This window comes from Nannospalax galili, unplaced genomic scaffold (assembly GCF_000622305.1).
Source record: "Nannospalax galili isolate Female #2095 unplaced genomic scaffold, S.galili_v1.0 scaffold872, whole genome shotgun sequence".
In the NCBI taxonomy this organism is placed as follows: Eukaryota; Metazoa; Chordata; class Mammalia; order Rodentia; family Spalacidae; genus Nannospalax; species Nannospalax galili.
In genome coordinates, this window is record NW_008332654.1 from 1333492 (window position 1) to 1355987 (window position 22496).

Genomic DNA, 22496 nt, shown 5'->3' on the forward strand with positions numbered 1-22496 from the left:
CAAGATAATAAAAATGGAATAATTGAAAATCATGTGTCTTTCTTCTTTTTCTATGCTGGAGATTGAACCCAAGGCTTCACACATACTAGGCAAGCACTGTACCTCTGAGTGAGACCTCCAGCCATGATAAATCAGTATCTTTGATTTTTTTATCTATTGATATATGCAACAATGTTTCATAAGTCAGACCTGTATGTGGGCACTGGTAGTGCTAAGGCTAGGATGACAGTTAACACTGATATGGCTGTTAGACACAAGCTAAGCACCTTCAATATGTTAATTCACTTAAGCACAAAAAGGTTAGTTAATTTGTCCTGTGCCTTCTAGCTAAGAAATAGAAGTGCTGGCAACCCCAAGTGCTCTGGCTCCAATATCTATGCATTTGACTACTAGTCAGTACTGCCACTAATGAAGTCTGATTGAATTATTCATTGAAATGGAAAAGATCAATTTTCTGCCCTAGAGAAAATTTTATTTTATATAATAGAAAGACTAGATGGATAATTATAATTGAGCTTGGTAAGAGAATTTTGTAATTGAACTTTTGTGCATTTCATACACTATATCTTAATCATATTTTGATCCCCTATCCCTATAGCTCCAGATGGTTTGGAACTCACCATGTAGACCAGGCTAGCCTGAATCTATCTGAGATCCACCTCTGCCTCTGCCTCCCACATGCTGAGATTAAAGGCATGTGCCTCCATACCCAGCTATGTAAGAGAATCTTAAAGCAACTTCTAGGGGGACATCAGCTCCCACTCAGGGAACAGATTGAATGATGAACAGGAGCTAAGCAAGCAGACACAGGAGAAGGGATGACAGTTCAAGAGTGGAAGAAATATTTGCAAAGACAATGAGATAAGAGACCTGGAAGATCCAGGAAAGAGAAGTAATCCAGAAAATCTTCAGTAATGAGAGAAAGCTGACAGAGTTAAGATAGGGTTTAAGAATTAAGTAGGTTTCCAATCATGCAGAGCCTTGTAGACCAATCTAAGGATTTGGACTAGTCAAACTGTAGCTACCAGCCTTTGAAAGATTTTATACAGGAATGTGATGCAGCAAGATTTCCATAAAGATCCTTCAGTCATGTGGAGAGAGTGCTAGAAAGGACTGCATGAAGGAAATACATGGAAATAATAGGGGAGTTAACAATAATTTCTGGGAAAACAGTGAAGATATCAAGTCTTGCGCTGAGGGATGTCTGGGGACACTGACTGGACACAATGGGCCTTAAGACAAATGACAGAATGTATGAATTTCAGTGTGGGGACTATGGGAGGGTGCCAGTGGGGAAAGGGGTATAAAGATGATGAAGATTGATTGAGATGTTCTATATGTAATACACAAAATTTAATAAAAATATTTTTAATAATTAAATTGATTCTGCATCCTATCATTATCGTTCCTATTAATTGACCAGTGGTATATATAAATGACAATATAAAATTCAATTATTTCTACTTTGTATACTTTATACATTTTCTTTTAGGTGGAAGTATTCTTAGAAGTCTTTTTTTTTTAATTTGAAACAATATAAATTGAAAAGAAAGCCAGGTGTAGTGGCACACAGCTATATTCAAGCACTTGCAATATGAAGGCAGAAGGATCAGAGTTCAAGATCATCCTCAGCTACATAACAAGTTCCAGGCCAGTTTGGGCTACATGTGACCAGCTGGAGGTACAATCCACTGTGGCAGGGAAGTCATGGCAGCACCAACAGAAACCACTAATCACATTGCATTCACAGTCAGGAAGCAGAGGTGAATGTCTTAGAGGTCTTTATCTGAAGACAATATTCAAAAGGAGTGTAGTCAGCAGGTACAGTGTCAGGTACTGCTGGATAGGATGAAAAAGTTGTGATGTTCTACAGCACAGAGGGGAAACAGAATAACCAATAACGCATTTTTATATCTCGGGGTATCTAAAAGAGAAGAATATAAGATGCCTTCTAAGAGAAGATATCAGATGGTCTGATGAGAGTTGTAAGCTGAGCTTATATGCTTATATTAATTTGAACATACTTACCATGAAGGCATGACAAAAAAAAATGTTTAGAATGATGTATATGCTAATTACCTGATGTGATCATTACTCAATATATACAGGAAGGAAAATTTCATGTTGTACCATGTAAATATATACAAATGTGTATTAATCAAAAATTAAAAGTTGATTTGAGTCACCCCAAAGCCTCCCCCACTACTGCTGCTTACTATAGATGACTACTTCTTCCTGATCTCTCTCCCTCCCTTTAGGATTAACCAGATCCCAACCTGTTCCCAAGCCCTTAGGGACTTTCCAGTTGCTCCACATGAATGGAGCCAGAAAGTCTGCCTGTGCCCCCATCACCTCCCTCCATGCAGGTCATCCCAAAACCCTACCGCTGTTTGCCAGAGACCTCCACCACCTCCTGCTCCTCTGTTTCCCTTTGGGAGTTCTTAAAGCCCTGAAAACCACCTGAAAAATGACCCACCAACTCTCCCATTTAGCTTTGAGACTCAGAATCAGTCCACACTGCCAGAGGAAAGTTATTTTAAACCCCTTGAACAAGCCACTGAATGCATCAGATTGCAGCTGTTAAACAGAAGATCTGGGAAACAGGCCATAGCCTAAGTACCGTATAAACAGAAGACACTGACATCCTAAACCTGCTATGAACTAGCCCCCTCCTGAACATTAACACCCCTGCTGGAAAAAAAGTTGACTCAAACAAAAAAAGAAAGAAAACACAGCAAACTAATTAACTCCAGGTGCACAAATTCTAATGCAGAAATATAAACAACACAAAACAAAGCAAAAGTCTCCATCAAAAAACAGAAACCCTGTAGTAATGGCACCTAATGAAAATGACCTGGAAGAATGTCTAGGCAAAGAGTTCAAAACAATGATTATAGCCATGGCCAAACAACTCAAAGAACAAAGACAATGAGATGAATGAAATGAGGGAGTCAACCCAAGTAATGCAAACAGGTTCCAAAGTGCTGAAGAAAAATCAAAGTGAAGGGGCTGGAGAGATAGCTCAGTGGTTAAAAACATTGGTTGTTCTTACAGAAGACCCAAGTTTGAATCCCAGCACCAACATGGCAGCTAACAACTGTCCATAACTCCAGTTCCAGGGGCTCTGACAGGCTCTTCTGACCTCTGCGGACATTGCACAACATGGGTGCATTTACACACAAGCAGGCATTACACGTATATGCATAAAATAAAAATAATAAAATATTTTTAAAAAGAAAAAATCAAAATGAAATGATGCTGGAAATTACAAAAAACTCAAGAAGAAGAGGAGTAAGAGAAGGAAGAGGAGGAAGAAAATAAACCTCAATGGAAGCCTCACTAACAGAATGGATACTATTGAAAACAGAGAATCAGGGATAGAAGATAAAGTAAAGGAATTATATCACTCAGCAAAGGCCAATGAGGAATTTTAAAAATATGTGTGAAAGGAACATGGAAGAGTTTGGGGACTCCATAAAAGACCTAACCTTTGAATTCTGGCCATAGAAGAAGGAGAAGAATAGATGGAGTGAAGGCATAGAAAATATCTTCAATAAATCATAGCAAAACAAACAAACAAACAAAAAAAACAAACCAAGAGAGACCAATCTAAGTAAAAGTGTTCTACAGAATATCAAAAAGAATCAGAAAATAAATTCTCCATGACACATTATTGATAAAACATAAAAAGACAGAATAAAGAAAGGATACCGAAAGTTTCACGAGAGAAAGGTCAAGCCACATACAAAGGCAGACCAACTGTAATAGCACCCAAATACTAGACAGAAACATTTAAAGCCAAAAGGATGTGGAAAGATGCATTCCATATGCAAAAAGAACAAATTGTCAGCCTAGACTATTATACCCAGCAAAAGTATCCATTAAAAGTGAAGGAAAAATAAAATCTTTCAATGGGAAAAACAAATTAAAGGAATTTATGACTACTAAGTCAGCTCTACAGAGAATTAGAACGAATACTTCAATCTGAACAGAAGTATAGAAACACTCAAGAGGTCACTGAGGACAAATAAGCCATGCTAGGGCAGGTTATCAAAAATCTGAGAAAATACCACAAAGTCAACAAAATGACAGGAATCATTACATATATTTCAATAAAAATTGAATGACTTTAATTCTCCAATAAAGATACACAGACTAACAGATTAGATTTGAAAAGAGGATCCATCTTTTTACTGCCTCTAGGAAATATACCTCACTATCAATGATAGACATCATCTTATATAAAAGGATGGAAAAAGATGTTCTAAGCAAATGGAGCTAAGAAACAAGCAGGCATAGCTATTTTAATATTCAACAAAATTGAATTCAAACCAGAACTAGCCAGAGGAGGTAAGAAGGAACACTTCACGCTCATGAAAGGAAAAGTTCATCAACAGGATATTACAATTCTAAACACATATGCACCAAACACAGGGACACTACATTTCATTTTAAAATACTATTAGATCTAAAATCACAGATTAATCATAACACAGTGATGATGGATGACTTCAACATCCTACTGTTATCAATAATCATGTCAACCAGACAAAAACTAAACAGAAACATTAGAGTTGCATGACATCACCAATTAAATGGACTTAACAATGTATGTGCAGAACACTTTACCCAAACACTGAATAATATACACTCTTCTCAGTAGCCCATAAAACACTCTCCAAAATTGATCACATATTAGGACACAAAGCAAATCTCAACACAGGAAAATTAAAACAACATCCTGCATTCTATCTGACCATAAAGGAAAAAAGCTGGATAGAAAAATATAAAAACTCATGGAATCTAAACAACATGATCTTAAAGGAAAATTGACTAAAGAGAAAAATAATGAAGGAAATTTATAAATTCCTAGAATTTCATGAAAATAATAACACAACACACCAAAATCTATGGGGCACAATGAAAGCAGTCCTAAAATGAAAGTTGTTATAATCATTAAGTGCCTACACCAGAAAATTAGAGATATCTCATATTAAAAAATTAATGATTCACCTTAATAATACCAAAAACAAACAACACCTGAAAGACTAGAAAGAGATAAACAAAATCAAGGATAAAATTAATGAAATAGAAAAATCAATACAAAGAATCAATGAAATGAAGAGTTGATTCTTTGAAAGATTAACAAGATTGACAAACTTTTAGCTAAACTAACCAAAAGAATGAAAGGACCCAAATTAATAAAATTAGAAGTGAAAAGAAACCTCACAAGAGACACTGAGGAAATTTAGAGAATCACAGAGACATTCTTTAAAAACCTATATTCCACTAAACTTGAAAATCTAAGGAAACTGATGAATTTTTAGATATGTATGACCTATCAAAGTTAAATGAATGATGAAGTAAACAATTTATAAAAACCAACAAGATAAAAAAACTGTAATTCAAAATATCCCAACTTAAAAATGCCCAGGACAAGGTGGATTCAACACAGAATTCTACCAAACCTTCAAAGAAAAATTAATACCAGTATGCCTCAAGTTATGAAAAATAGAAAAGAAAGAACATTTTTAGATTCTTTTTATAAATACATTACTATTCTGATACCAAAATCAGAAAAGAACCTACAAAAAAAGAGAAAACTTTGGGCCAAAAGCTCTGATGAACATAGATGCAATATTTTTTAATAAAATTCTTACAAATCTAATTCAAGTGCACATCAAAATAACTCATCCACCAAAATCAAGTTGACTTCATCATCCCAGAGGTGCAGGAATGATTTAACACAAACTACATGATTGCCTCATTGTATACAAAAGAACAAAAAAAAAGAAAAGAAAAGAAAAAAAAAATCCCTGTGACAAAATCCAACATGCGTTCATGATAAAACATCTTGGAGAATCTAGGTATATAGGTGACATATCTCTACATAATAAAGGAAGCATACTGTTGGGGAACCCTGCTGTTAAGGTCGACTCTTTTCTTAGCAGGGGCTTCCTGCTCTTTGCCTGACTTATCTGGAAAGTGCCTCCTAGCAAGGACGCCTGGCCTTATTTGGAACATGACCTTTGGCATAGTTACCTGCAATAAAACTGCTCCCAGGTTTTTTCTATATGATAATTAGGCATTGCCCTTTAGCCAGATGATAGGATCCCCCTACCACATATAAATAAAGCATACTATGAGCACCTATCAGCTGAAGCTTTGGCTGCTGCCTCCACACTGTATTTTTCCCTGACCCCCACTGAATAAATGGAGCTATATCACTGAATCTGACTCCCTGGAAGGTTTTTGCCATCCGTGCTCACTGGCTGTCCTGACACAGTTCATCGCTTCTGCTCCCTTTGTTCTTGTGGGTCGGTGGCCAATGGCCCTTGAGGGGAGGGAGAGACCCACAGCATACAGCAAGCCCACAACCAACATCATACTAAATGGAGAACAATCAAACATTTCCACTAAAATCAGGAACAAGACAAGGATGTTCACTCTCTGCATTCATGCTCAATAAACACTGTGTTTGATGTTTTGGCTAGAGCAATAAGACAAGTGAAGGAGATAAAGAGGATGCAAATTGGAATGGAAGAAGTCAGAGTATCCTTATTTGCGGATGATGATTCTATACATAAGATATCCTAAAGACTCTACCTGAGCACAGCTAAACCTGGTAGACACATTCAGCAAAGTAGCAGGATACAAAATTAACAGACAAAATAAGTAGCCTCCCTATACACCACCAGAAAACATACTGAGAAAGAAAGGGGGAAATACTTCCATTCATAATAGCCTAAAACATTTGGAATAAATCCAATGGAGGAAGTAAAAGACTTGTATGATAAAAACTTTAAGACACTGAAAAAAGAAATTGAAGAAGATACCAGAAGATGAAGAGACCTCCCGTGCTCATAGATCAGTAGGACTGATATTGTGAAAATGGCCATCTTACCAAAAATCAATCTATAGATTCAACTCAGTCTCCACTAAAATTCCAATACAATTCTTCGCAGAAATTGAAAAAAAATACTCTAAAATTTCATATGGAAACACAAAAAAATCAAGGATCGCCAAAGCAATTCTGAACAATAAAAGAAGAGCTGGAGGTATCACCACTTCTGATTTCAAATTACACTACACAGCTATAGTAATAAAAGCAGCATGTTATGGACATAAAACAAACACATTAATCAGTAGAATGGAACTGATGACTCAGAGTTAAGTTCACACACTTATAGCCACCCATTTTTTGACAAAGGGACCAAAAATACCCATCAGAGAAACTGCAGCATCTTTAACAAAAGGTGGTGGTAGAGCTGGATAGCTGCATGTAGAAGAATGAAACTTGATCCTTATTTCTCACTCTGCACAAAACTCAACTCCATGTGGATCAAGGACCTCAACATAAAACTGATGTTATGGCCATATTATCACCTACAGGTCATGATTGAGTTCATTTTCTCCACCAATTAAAGAATTAGAAAGCAAGAAAAATCTCAGACATAGCAAAAAGCAACAGGCAAGCAGGCTTTATCCAAAGATAAGTAATCGCATGAACATACATGCTTGCTCAGAGTGACAAGCTCTCCACAAGTGGAGAGGGGACTCTGCTGAAAAATCCAAAGTGCCCAGGAGGTCTTGGTCTTCTAAGTGTCTATGCCAGATCTCCCTCCCCTAATGTTGGATTGGTCAACTTAAACAAAGAAGAGAGTCCTTAGATCCCCGCTCCGAGCTGCCAGATTCAGCCTTGGTCTCATCTAAAGTGGTCTGGACATATCAGCTGGAAAAGGGGCACTGCCAGTGGAGAAAAAGCCTGCCAGGTCATTGTCTCAGACCAAGAAGAAGCAGGAAATCTGCCATCTTTATTGCTCCTCAGTGACCCTGTTTGCTTATTAGGAATTTAGTCCCTTACACTGATACCTTAAATCTGGTAGAGGAGAAAGTAAGGAATACACTGGAACTTATAGGGACAAGAAAGAACTTTGGAACAGGACCCCAGTAGTATAGAAATTAAGAACAAAAAATGACAAATGGAACTTCATGAAATCAAAAAGCTTCAGTACAGCAAAAGACACCATGGTTTAAGTGAAGAAGCCAAAAGAATAGGGAAAAATCTTTACCCATACATATACATCTGACAGAGGGTTAAAAAAATAATCATCAACCTTGCCAATCTGTGAACCCTGCAATCTACAATAACAACTGGCCTGGCACTTGTGCAATAGTGAAATGAATGTTATGTGAATAACCAACCACTTTCTGCCTGGATGTAAAGCCTGCTTCACAAGATGGAGCCCACATCTGGCACTTTTTATCAGAGCTAAGAACTTGTGGCTAGACAGGTCACAAGCTATAGAGAAATCTCATTACTATTTTTGTATTAAATGGACAGTACTAAAATAACTCCTAATGACTTGTTGTTATACCCATAGATTAGGGCATCTCTCAGTTCTCACCAGAAAAAGCTTCTTGCAATAGATGATGATAAATATAGTGGCCAGACACCCATATTGCACCCTTTCCTTCCAAAGTTTGGGGATCATTGTGGAAGAGGGGGAGGAAAATTTATAAGAGCCAGACATGGTGGATGTATACTAGGAAATCATATTTTCTGGACACAACAGGGAAGTTGCATATATGAAACCACAACACTCATGAAGCCCAAGCCAGACAAAATCCAGCATGGAGGAGGGAGGAGGGCAAGAAGCCCCAGCCCTAGCTGAGCAACTATGGGCAACTGATAGCTGGTGGGAGAGAAAGAATCACTTTTCTTTAAGGGTGTGAATCCACGTAGTTGACCAGGTTCCAGGAGATGGACCTGTACACAAGTATTTGGAGAACACAAATTAGCCTTAGTAGGTTTTAAGAAAATAATAGACGACATGAAGTAGTGGTCTGAAAGGAGATTGGAGAGGACCTTGAATATGATTTAAAAACTTTATATGAAATCCTCTTAAAAATCAATAAAATATTTAAAAATAAAACTCATGGGTTGGAGAGATGGCTCAGCAATTAAGAGTACTGGCTGCTCTTGCAGAGTACCCTGCATCCACATGGTGGCTGACAACCATATGTAACTACAGTTCCAGGAAAATCTCATGCCTCCTCTGGCCTCCACAGGCATTGCAATATGGGTGCACTTAATACATGCAGGTAAAATACTCATACACATAAAATAAAAATAAATAGACCAAAAATAAATGTTAAAACCTAAAAAATTAACAAAGAAAATGCAACAAGACCCCAAAGGGCAGGGGTGAAAGGATATGGAACTATATTCAGCAACAGTGATACAGTTTTCAACTTCAAGATGGTTAAACATAAAAAGAACGTTATATTGAAACCATTCTATCCTGCTTATGCATCTCTTCCCTCTTACTGCTGTGAGTTTATAATGAGCTTTCATCACGTCATCCTCATATCTCAAGGGCAGAAGGGAGCACTTTCTTGGCTGAATTTAGCACACCCTCAGCAAATGCTGCATTTTGATCTTGATGCTGGGCTGTTCTCTGGGGAGACAGAAAATTGTTATAAGAATTGCATTCAAAGAAGAATTTGTTAAACTTTTTCAAAATAGCAGTTCAGAAAATATGAAAAGGGTAATGACAGGAAAAGAGTTTTGCTCTGAGAATAATGATAATTTGATGGAGTCTTAATAATCTGTTCGTACCTCACAGATGAAATAATTATGCCTATGCAATAGAAGAAATGTAATCTCTTTCTAAATGCCCAGTCTGTTACCCTGGTATAACTGGAGAACCTGGCTCTGAAGCACAGGGCTCTGTCTGATTTATATTATTCCATCCATAACTTGGCCAATTAAGTCCTATTGTCATAGTGATTACAGTCATTTGTTTTCCATAGTTACTCTGGAGCAGTAATGTCTAATTTTTTTTTAATAAAGGCTGTTCACCTAAATGAATTTGTACTCAAATTATTTATGACTGTAGGCACACACACACACACACACACACACACACACACACACACACACACCCCTTGACTATGCCAGTTAATGAAAAATAAATTACTTAGGGAAAGCGCACATTATACTTTTTCTGTTAAGCCATTTTATTTACTCACTGCCCCAATTCAGTATCTCCATTGTCATTAACATGCCTATTTTAAATGATGGCTGGTTTTTATTTGAGGGAGAGAAAAGAGAGAACGTTTTTTAATGCTGATTTCAGTCTTGTCAATCATCAAGCACCAAGTTAAGAGTTCTAATGTGGAGAAACAAGGTTAGCTATGGGGGGGGGGAGGTGGCATTTTATCTTAAGCTGCATTTTATTTGTTTATCACAAGAGCCAAAGTGATTTTTTTCATTGGTGTGCCTTTTATATTGTTGGTTACATTCATAGCTTTCACTGAAGAAATATTCAAATAACTTGACATCTTCAACTGATGCCCTTCGCTGCATGTTCTAACTATTATTGTTATTCCTTTTGTATCCTAACCCTTTATAGAGCTTACATTGCCACAGAAATGGGCATAAATGTGAAGCAAGAGCATGTCATGTAAAAACTAAGTTCAGGGGCCAACTTGCTTAAAGAATACAGGTCAACAGAGGTGAAGATTCTGATTATTGATATTCAAATGGAAAGCTATCATAGAAACCATGAGGAATGCAAGAACATTTCTTCTAAGAAAAAGCACCAGGTGGGCCATTGAGTGATGTGAGCTAAGTTAATAGTTCTATACAATAGCATTGGGTAATTTCAGTAATTTGTTAATATATTAAACTAAGCCATTATCAGAGAGTTTCATAAGACTTTCTCTTTGAAATCTTTACAGAAATATTAGTGACTTACTACCATGTAGAAAACAAAAACCTTCAATGAGCTAGACACAATGCAGTGCTTTCTGTTTCCCAAACCTGCATGCTATAGTGTCAATTAGGGTGAGATGACATCTGGTTTTGTGAATGTGGGTTTCAGCTTGTGCCAATCACAACTCCTATGAAGCTATGGGGACCAAACCAAAGTAAGATCCAACTGGGGCAGAGTCTGAGCTGAGGGGGACATTAGGCTATCAATTAGAAAATCTACCTGATAGCATCTGTACATGTCCTGAAATCCTGTGCACAGTCCAGTATAATGTGGTTTAGACTGGCCCAAGCTGAAGCCCCACCTCAGTACTTTCTCCCTGATAGTCTATCAGGACCCTTCCCCAGAACAAATAAGAAATGTGAAGAGAGACCCCAAATCCTTTTGGAATTTCATGAAGGACTCATTTCTTTTTTGTTCTCTCTCTCTCTCTCTCTCTCTCTCTCTCTCTCTCTCTCTCCTCTTCAGCCAATTTCTGATTAGCAAGCATTCAGTATGAACAGAAATGTCAGACCAAAGACTAATTCTTCATATTAGAAAAATCCAAATAATATTGATTTTTACTTTATTGTCAAAATACCAAATCAAATTTTCAAGTTTAAGAGCCAAAGTCCAACATGATGTGAGTTTTTCTCCCCCAGTTTCTCTTTCCTCGTGTGATCTTCCTCATCTGTTACTGCCATGTGGCATAAGGATAAAGGCAGTGAGTACTTGTCTTTTATTCACTGTACACACCTCTCATCAAACCCAGCTAAAATAATAGTCCTAACACCTACTCCAACAATATTTCTAGAAGCAGAAGATACAACTGACCTTGGAAAATGTGTACTTCTTAGCCTTAATTTTTTTTTTTTTTTTTTGGTTTTTTTGAGACAGGGTCTCCCTGTAGCCTCAGCTGTCCTAGATTCACTATGGAAGCCAGGCTGGCCTTGAATCACAGAGATCTGCCTGCCTCTGCCTCCCGAGTGCTGGGATTAAAGGTGTGGCCACCACACCCAGCAGCCTTAATTTTTTTTTTTTAAAGTGACCTTTGCCAATAAATAGCAAATAGAAGGCACGATTTCAGGATGTTACACTAGGAAAAGGTCTGTCGGCCTGTAGAAAGAATGCACTTAAGAAAGATCATATGCTATTAAGGAATATAATCTTTTTCCTACAAGATCTACAAGCTTTGCTATCTCATGTAAAAATAATATAAATCACCCTAGAACTAATGATAGGATAAATTATTGGGTAAATCATTAGGCATTGTGGGTGCAAGCATGCCCAGACACATCCTTTTCACTTTCTGGAACACTAAATGCCATCTCATTCTATTCACTCAGAATTAACAATCCTTAGGTCAGACGTCTGTGGTTTTGGCTGTCTCAGAGAACAAACATTTAACTACCAAACATATAACTTTCTTTCTTGTGAATCCAATTACTGTTGAATTGAGTTTTCTCACTTTCCTTTTTGACATGATTTGACACTTACAAATATCGCAAAGTGATTTCTCCTAGGCCAGATTTCCAGCTCCATATTTAATTATCCTGTCCATACTAATGAACTATTTGAATGAACAACTAGTAGCCCAAACCCCAGGAGAAGAGTTTAACACAGTGTTTGAAGACACTGTCAAGTCCACCTTTGAGGCTGTCTCCTCTAATTACTAGAAACCTACTGCTGGTTTCAGATACAATCACTATGGGTGATAGGACACGTTACACAGCAGTTTTCCTTCATGGTCAGTAGTCATGGCAACACCAGAGGATAAAGCTTAAAATAAGGAATAATTTCCAAGGGCAAGAGTTTGCATTTTGCTGCCAGATGTTTGCAGTCTCATTTTTGGAAATAAAGATGTTATTTAGGATTTGAAAAGCTCTAAAAATCTATTTTAAAGGTACAGTATTTTTTTAAGTTCAGCGTGAAAAACTTCATGATGTTTTCTAAATAGCACCATATGCTGTATTTCCTTTACAGCGTTTTGGATGCTTTTTGAGTTTTCTCATTTAACAATTAAATAGAATTTTTTTTCTAGTTCATTCACACAATGAATACATATTTGTTGAACACTTACTTTGTGCCAGATACCTTGATAGATGCTGAAAATTCAAGGATACCTTCCTCTTACTGACTTTGATTATAGATGGATGTTTCTGCATATGCAAATTTGGGAAACACTGGTGCTTGCTATATTCCTGTCATGAATCCATGAAAGTCACAAATACTTAACCGGGAGACAAAACAGAAATTGCCATTCTTTCTCTGTGATACAGGTAAAATAGGGCATCTGCTGTATTAAATTTTATATTTTTAGTTTGGAAACATTTTGATCAAATGCCAGTGATGGATGGGAGAATACATTATAAGAGTTTTGGAGACCACTTTTCAAGTTTAAAAAATAGGATGAAATGAAATTTTTGTATAGCATAAATGTCAAAAATTTTGTGTTTGTGTTTTTTATGTGTCCCTTACACTCAGTCCACTTTACCACTATAAATTTACTTATCATCCCTATTTTTCTAAAGAGTTCTATTGACCCATTTCAGACTAATTAAATGTGTCTCCAATGTTCCAGGCACTAGAGACATAAAGATGAATAAACTAGAATCTTTTACTTCTGGGAATACTTTGTCAGGTAAGAAAAACAACTGTCTCACCAGTAATCATGAGAAAACACAAGACACAAGACTATGTGAGTGTGTGGACACCAAGTTAGACCAGAGGGAGAATGGCCCCATGCAGGTATGTGTGTTAGGAACAGGGCATTTGAAGGGCACCAGGGAAGCCTTCAGAGAGGAGGTATTCATATAGGATGATAAGAAGGTAGAGCCATGAGTGTAGCTTAGTGGTGCAGTACATGCTTGGCTGGGATGAGGACCTGGAGTACAACCCAGAACACATAAGCACACCAAAATGCAGATAAGACAAATGCATTACACACAAGGTGAATACTTGCACACTTTTTTCATCACAATTCTTCCTGTCAGAACCTCCTCCTCTCAATGAACCCAACAAGAACTTTCTAAGCTTGCCTGCCAGCATTGATTGCACATCCTTCATACATTTTGATCTAGCCTTGCCAGCTTATGTGCACACTTCCTCAGATGATGTGTAAAGGAGCTGTCTAGCAGTTAAGATGCTGCCATGGTGGACTTCTCAATGTTCATGGGTTTAGACTGTGTTTTAAATCCTTTACTTTATTAGAGATGGTCATATGCCTTCTTGTAATAACAAAATTGTCTTGAGGTTTTATTAAAATAACATTATTTTATTTGGTGGCAAAGCCAAGTAAAATCATACAGGTTTGCTTAAACCCAGTGAAACGTTGCTTTCTTTATCTTAGAAGAGATTTACTTTTTAGGATCCACTCTGTCCTAGTTTGATTTATATTGCTGTAATAAAACACTCTGAGCAAAACCAACTTGGGGAGGAGAGGGTTTATTTGGCTTACATGTCCCAATCCCGGTTCATCATTGAGGGAAGCCAAGGTAGGAATTCTGGGCAGGAGCCTGGAGGCAGGACTGAAGCATAGAACATGGAGGAATTCTGCTTACTGGCTTGTTTCTCTAGACTGTGCTTAGCCATTTTTTTATATATATATACAAGCCAAGATGTCCTGTCCAAGGGTGACCACAATGGACTGGGCCCTCCCACATTACTCAATAATCAAGAAAATGTCACACAGATATACCCACAGGCCAATCCAATAGAGAAAATTCTGCAATTAAGGTTCCCTCTTCCCAAGTGTGTCAATCTGACAACTGACACTATCCAACACTATTTCTATTCATAAACTTTATAATTTCCATCAATCTTTTTTAAAATTAATTCCATATGCATAATTGCCCTTTCCCCCACACAGAACTCTGATTATTCCATTCTGTGAATTAGAAACTTTTTCGTTGGGAATTTTTATATGCTTTTATCTCTCAACAGACTCTGAACATCTTAATATCAACAAATAAGTAGTATTTATATTTTATTCCCTGTGGTATATTGTCAAGTGTTTTCTGATGTTCACCAAGTGGAACAACACTTATTGAATTGAACGATGTGTGTTTACATCCAGGAACAGCACTATGAGCTTCAGAGTTAAAATTCCATGATCATGTAAAAAAATTAATGAATTTTGTAACTGCTAATCACAAATAATTTTAATATTTTAAAATCCAAAACATAACTTTCTTTCTGATGTTTCTATTATGAGCTTAACTGACGACATCGTTCATGTAAAATGTATTTCAGTAAAGAGCTTCATCTTCATCTTCTCTAGAACTTAGACTTACATGGTCAAGTAGTTTATAAAGCATTTTCAAGTGTTTTTGGTTTATATATCAGTTTATATATAAGAAAATGGAGCCTTTGATGTACGAGTGCCTTGTTAGCAACAGGTATTTAAGGTTAGGACTTTAAAAGCTTGCAATTATAGTAAGCTGAGTGTGTGTGTGTGTGTGTGTGTGTGTGTGTGTGTGTGTGTTTTACTTCTGCTCATTAGAATAATAGCATCTGATTTTGATAAACAACCTCTCCAATTTTCCATGGTATCTGTGCAAAAGGATTTCCCCTGGCCTTGATCCTTTGTGTTTCCCTTTCTTCCATCTTAACTTCTGGGTAGTTTCATCAGACTCAAATCTCTTACTTCTGAGAATGACTAAAAGACTAATATCCCAATATATGAGGCACTAACCTTTAAAGGTCCACCCCATAAAATGCTGGTGTCATTCAACACGACCTTTTATGTTTGCACTGTAAGTCGGCACACAGAGCAAACCACACATCTTGTTCATGTTATAAACCTCTTTGCTTTTCCAAAAGAACACCACATTCAAGGAAACCACTAAAAACCCATTTTCAACTTAGCCATTCAGAGTGACCCCAGCAGCTATTGGAATATTTATGGCATATGGCCACACTGTATGCCATGAAATTTCACAGGCTTACCATTAAATTGCTTATGTAACTTTTATTTTTGCTTTTATCAAGCTTACATAAGGTTTCATTACTGTCCATTCAAGTGAAATGACTACTTTAGTGCATTCTGTAAATGGTGGAATTAAACTCACTGTAACATATAAACAAACATAGCAAAAATGTCAAGTCAAGGCCAAAATAGGCTCTAGGGTACTTTGAAACATAAGGAAAAGCATCCCAGGCAGGAAATAATTGGTTTTAATACAATATAGTGCTAAAGGGTTGGTTTATGGTATCATAATGGAGTATGTTTTTATAGCTATTGTAAAACACTGTGACACTATAACAGTGAACTCATCACCAGTGCTGCTGACCTGTGCAGTGTTACTATATCACTTCTTACACACTACTGAAATGCTAGTATTCAAATGGGAAGTATATATGAAAAAAATGTTTATAAAGATTTAGGAGAGTAAGAACACTGCTAAAGAAATAGGAAAGTATAATCTTCATAATTTTTAAATTGTGATGGCATACAGCATTGCAATGAATAGCTATTAGAACAGCTTTGTCTGTGCCTTAAGTAATGCAAGGATTCAGAGTCTGTGATTATGTTTAGAGAGGTGTCAAATCCATGGTATTGTTCTGACTGACCTTATGTTCTAAACAATAGAATCCTACCAGAAGCATCAATATAAGTTTGGAAGGAGCTCAATGGAGTGCTGTAATTCATGAAAAATTTGCTAGAAGTAACTCTTCTAAAGACACATATCTTCTGTATATAGTTGATCCTTTGTTATTAATTGCTCTATAAAGAAAAGGTAGAAATTTTAAGACAAAAATTCAAGTAAATGATTATGACACATGCCATTCATCTCTAAATTTAAATTTCCAAGTGACTAGTAGCACATATTAAAGTTTGGATTAAGTTACTTTCATTTTAATATTAAAATCTTGATTATAGCCTGCATCACAAGCAACCAGACTCACCATGTGGTGGTTTGAATGACAATGTCCTCCATAGGCTCCAAGTGTTTGGACATTTTGTGCCCAGTTGGTGGTGCTATTTTAGGAGGTCTTAGAAGGTGTGGCCATGCTGGAGGAAGCATATCATTGGGGGCGGGCTTAAAGAGTTCTTAAGCCTTGTCAGATCTCCAGTCATACTCTGCTTCCTGTGTCTGCTTGAAGATGTGAGTGCTTAGCTTTTGCTCCTGCTCCAGCCACTATGCCACCATGCTTTCCCTCCATGATGGATTCTTGCCCCTTTGGAATTGTAAACTAAATAAACTCTTCCTTCTATAAGTTCCCTGGTTATGGTGTTTTGTCACAGCAACAGAAAACTGACTAATACACCATAAATTTGCTTTATGGAAATGCCCAAACACATTTTTCATTAGAACATTTATATTAAAGTACCTGCGTATGTGCCATTTACATACACACAGATGTGTGTATGCCCAAACATAAGATTTTAACAGAATAGTTAAATTATAAACTGAAGACATGTCTCAATGGGTAAAATGCTTACTATGCACCTATGTAAAATCTGATAACACTCATCTGTAATCTTAGCACTAGGGGAAGGGGGAAGACAGGCAGATCCTAGGGGCTTGCTGGTCAGCCAGTCCAGGCAAAATAGTGAGCTCCAGATTCAGTGAAAGACTCTGTTTCAAAAAACATGTGGAGAAGAAATAAAGGAATGCACATGATGTCTACCCCTGGCCTCTACATATGGACAAATGCACCTGCAAACAAACACGTGTATACATGTATACCACACACACATGCGCAACACACACACATGCACACATAAGATAAGAATATTTAAAATGAAATTATTTAAAGAGAAAAATCCTCATTTTCTTACTGATGAATCTGTAGTGAGAGTGGGTGATAGCAGATCATTAGATCATTTCTGTGATTCCCTTGTCTTACTGGCTACCTTGGATTTCTTTAGCTTTCCAAGGAAATATTTCCTTCAAAATCTTTGCTCTTGCTACTTCCCCAGCAGAGAAAACTCTTTCATTGAAAAGCCACTGTTTCAATATCTTCCATCTGATCCACTGTCAGTGTTTCAAAGAGTTTTTCAGTCAGCACACTGCAAACTAACAACACTCTGTCCACCACCAGTATTACCTTCTTCTTACCCCATTTTGATCTTCTGATGTAATATATATTTGATTTTAAAACATTTTTCTTTCACAACTTTCAACTCATCAATAGAAAGTAAAGACTTTACTGCTCTCTCCTCAGTATTATCAGCACTGTGCACATTTATAAACAGTTGTTGAATGGATGCATTACTGACTGATGAGATGGACACATATAAATTATTTGGGTCATAGAACAATGCACAAGTTTCACAAGCTGGCTGTTACTGTGTTGTTTCTGGGAAACAGCTGCTCACTTTTCTGTACTTTCCCTCACTTTTAAAATAAGTTCAGTGAGGCTGGGATTGTAACTCAGTTGGAGATCAAATGCTTAGCATGTGCAGAGCCCTAAATTCAATCCGTAGTACTGATGATGATGATGATGATAAAATTTCAGACATTTCAAATTGCATTTAACAGCTCAATACTGATAAATTAATAACAAAACCAAAACATACAGAGACTCAATCATATGGTAATATACCTTTAAATTACATACTTTCTAAATGGAAAGGAATAAACTTTTTAAATTCCAAGGTGACATGCTGCCCATGATAGCAAGTGAGTGTATATAGTGTTTTACTTTTGTAAGAACTAAATCTTCTACTTCCTCATACTAGCAAATACAAATGTTATGGAAAATTTTGGTCCCTGAAACCTACTATTAAAAAACTGAGGAGGGCTGAAGAGATGACCTAGCAATTAAAGCACTGGTGTTCTTGCAGAGGACCCAGGTCTGATTCCCAGCACCCGCATGGTGGCTAACAACTGTCCATAACTCCAGTTCCAGGGGATCCTATGCCATCTCCTGACCTCTGCGGGCATTGCACAACACTGGTGCACTTACATACACGAAGACAATACACTCATACACATAAAATAATAAAAGTAGCCGGGCATGGTGGTGCACGCCTTTAATCCCAGCACTCAGGAGGAAGAGGCAGGTGGACCTCTGTGAGTTTGAGGCCAGCCTGGTCTACATAAAGAGTTCCAGGACAGCTGGGGCTACAGGGAGACCTGTCTCAAAAAGACCAAAAAAAAGTAATAAATAAAAAATTTTTAAATGAACATAATATTTACAGAAATATCTAATTTAGCTTCTTTGTAGAGTAGCCTATAATGTACTTTGAAGTTAGTAAAAGGTACTCAGATTTAAGAGAATAGAGAAAGATTACAGGAGAAGGAAAAGGTGGTCAATGAAATAATTCACTGAATAAATACATAAATGAATAAATCTAGTTCAGTGATTTTTTTCAAGTGGAGGAATTCTACACCTTTACTGGAGGATATTGAATACTTCTGGAAATACTGTTGGTAGTTGCCGGTCTTTGTGCATGTGTTTGTGAGAAAGGCAGACTAATCCTGGGATCTAGCTGTTAGGGACTAAGAGTCAGTGATGTGACACACTACTAAACATTCTATTATTCCAGAACAACTTTCAGCAAAGAATTATCCCACCCAGTGTGTAACCTTTGCCTTTCCAGGTTTATTGGTATGTCTGATGCTATTTTAGTGTGTAAACCATCACCCATTTTGATTAGCCTAAGACCGTCTAGTTGTTAAATATGTCTAGTTATCAGTCCAATCATATGGCATCACTCTCGAGTCTCCAGTCTTGATTGCAGAGAAGAGACCAAGACCTACATTTTCAGATTCCAAATGCTACTTTTCCTGTGTCTGGAGTCCATTGTGTTTACCATGTGCTTCCTTTAAAGATGATGACAGCTGGTACTGGTATCTGTGAAGAAAGGAAAAACTTTAAGAAGAAATTCATTTTGTCTCTAATAATTGTCCTCTGGCCTTTCCTGTTGCTGTGTGCTGCATACCAGTACATTGAAAGCAAATTATTATTCTTCATTTCTCTGAGCTGTGGCAAAGATCAGGGCTGTTCCTTGAGCTTCCTAGACTGTTGAAATGATGCTTTTAGGCTAAGTCTGCTAAATTTATTGCAGCCCTGCAATGTGCATTCTTTTTTTATTATTATTATTTTGATAAGCTGAAAAAATGGGATTTTGTTTTCGTTTGGTTTGGTTTTTTGTTTTTGAGACAGTGTCTCCTTGTACCCCAGCTGGCCTGGAACTCCCTATGTAGACCAGACTGGCCTCCATCTCACAGAGATCCACCTACCTTTAGTGCTAGCATTAAAGACTATGGAAAATAGGATTTTATGTCCTCCACCTTCCTATGGTTTCGTTGACTAGGTAACTGCTAGGTTTAGAGCTGTGTTTCATACCTACTAAGTAGTGAGCGAGGACCCACTTGCTGATTAGACCCTCAAGCTTCTTAACCTTGCTTTGTTTCCATGAGTCTTGAATACTGAAGGACACTGGGGGACACAGATCATACTCTATAGGCCACGCCATATATGTAAGAGAGTTCATTGAATTGCATGGGGGGAGGTGTGGAGAGGAGAAAGGTTCTAAATGTCATTGAATTGTATTTGTATGAGAATATCATTTTTAAATCATAGGAATCAAATCATTCCTGGAGTGTAAATTTTAGTGCCCAACTTATCCTTATCTCCTGTTCAAAGCACATTGAAATTTGTTATCATTAGTATTCTTGTCCCAAAGGATCTCACTAGTAATGGAAATAGATTAAAGGATTTCAAAGAAATAGTGTTAAGGGAGATTTGGGATACAGGTTATTGAAGAGCATATGATTGTAGCCACATTTTTTTCCAGTGAAGATGTAATTCCTTTTTTTCAATGTATATTTTTATTGATTTTTTGTGCATTTCAAACAATACAACTTAATTGTATTCGGAGCCACCCTCCCCATTTGCACCCCCGTAGACCCCCACAAGATTTCATGCATTCTGTTGCATATGTTAAGGCCTATTGAGTCAAGTTTGTGTACCCAGACATCTTTCAGTGTGAGTTCATCCACTGGAGTCTAGTCAGCCTATCTAGAGTCACTCCCTTAAAAAATATCAACTCTCCCTAACCTAGCAGTGATCAGCTGCCAATGGTTCCTCAGCTAAAGTTGGGGCTTCTTACTTGTTTTCCCATTTCTATGCTGAGTTTTTGTCTGGGTTGAGTTTACCTGGGTCTTGTGCATTTTGATAACATTGCTGTACGTTCTTATGAGCAAGTTCCCAGGGGCCTGGAAGACTGTTTCCTTATGTTCATGCACTGACTCTGACTCTTACAATATTTCCACCCCTTCTTCCACAATGTTCCCTCAGCCCTGGATGGGTAAGGTTTGATACAGGAGTCATATCCAGAGACACACACTCCGAAGTCTCTTATTCACTACACTTTGGCTAATAGTGGTCTTTGCTCTCTGTTGCAAAAGGAAGCTTTGCTGGTGAGAGTTGAGGGATGCATTAGTATTCTCCCTATCCCTTGTTCCACTATGTTCCAAGAATCTTAGGTGTAGAGATTTCATTGTAGATGTGTCAGTTAGGGCTGAACATCTCACAGACACTTATTCTCTGTGTGTGACCAGATGTAGAACTCTGTAGTAGTCTCCATCCATTGCAAAAAGAAGCTTCTTTGAAGAGTGGTGACTGGCTTACTTCTCTGTAAATATAAGGATTCATATTTAGCATATAGTAATAAATTATGTTTACCTAGGGATGTGACCGAATTAGGGTTTTTCCTAGGATCTCTGACCTCTCCAGCCATGTGTATTTGGCTGTTTACAGTCACACAAGTTCCCTTCCATTGAGAGAGGTTTAAGTCCAGTTAGATAGCTGTTGATTACCCCCAAGACAAAAGTGCCACTACTGTGGGCTGGAGAGATGGTTCAGAAGTTAAGAGCACTGTATGCTCTTGCAGAGGACCCAGGTTCAATTCCCAGCACCCACATAGCAGCTAACAACCATCAGTAACTCCAGTTCCAAGGGATGTGAAGCCCTCTTCTGACCTCCATGGGCATTGCATGACATGGGTGTACCTACCTACATGCAGACAATACACTCATGCACATAATTTGTTTTTTAAAAAAAAATGCCATTACTGCACCACTATAGCCTATTGTGCCAATCATTGTTATGGTTATTTGGCTTTAAATCTGGGGTTAGACCATTGATTGATTTTCTCCCTTAGCAGCTTGCATAGTATCCTCTAGATGTGCAAGACTATGAGAGTTAGTCTTCAGGGAGAAGGCATCCAGGTCAGTTGCAGCTCCATTGCTCCAAGTCCTGTGTCTGAAGTATGTCCTGTCTTCAGCAATAGGGTCTCACCTTCAAGTTCTGGGGGTGTAATTAAGGGCTGCAGTAATAAAATGTTATTTGGGGAGTCCCTTGGTGTACCCTGGCCAACAACTTGAAGGGAGGTTTCTCCTATCTCGTTGCCCCTTTTCTTAAATGAACTCATAAGTTAACTTATTAGATACACTTTTTTTTTGTTTTCCCATAGAGATTTCAAACCAATAACAGATGACCAAATTGCATTTGTTGTTTTCTTTTTCCACTACCAAGGCCAGTGTCTAGATGAAGCCTCCATGATTACAAAGCTACAATACTGCCACACATCCAATTTTTGCAATCTAGAATTCAAATTCACCAACTTTAAGCTCCAGTATAACTGCTCCAATTAGCTATTATATCAGGAACATCCTGACAGACACCTAGGGTTTTAATCTTGATTGTTAACTTGCTTGCATTGGGAAGCACTTAGTATATTTGGTAAAACAGATCTCTAGGTTTGTCTATGAGAGTGGTTTT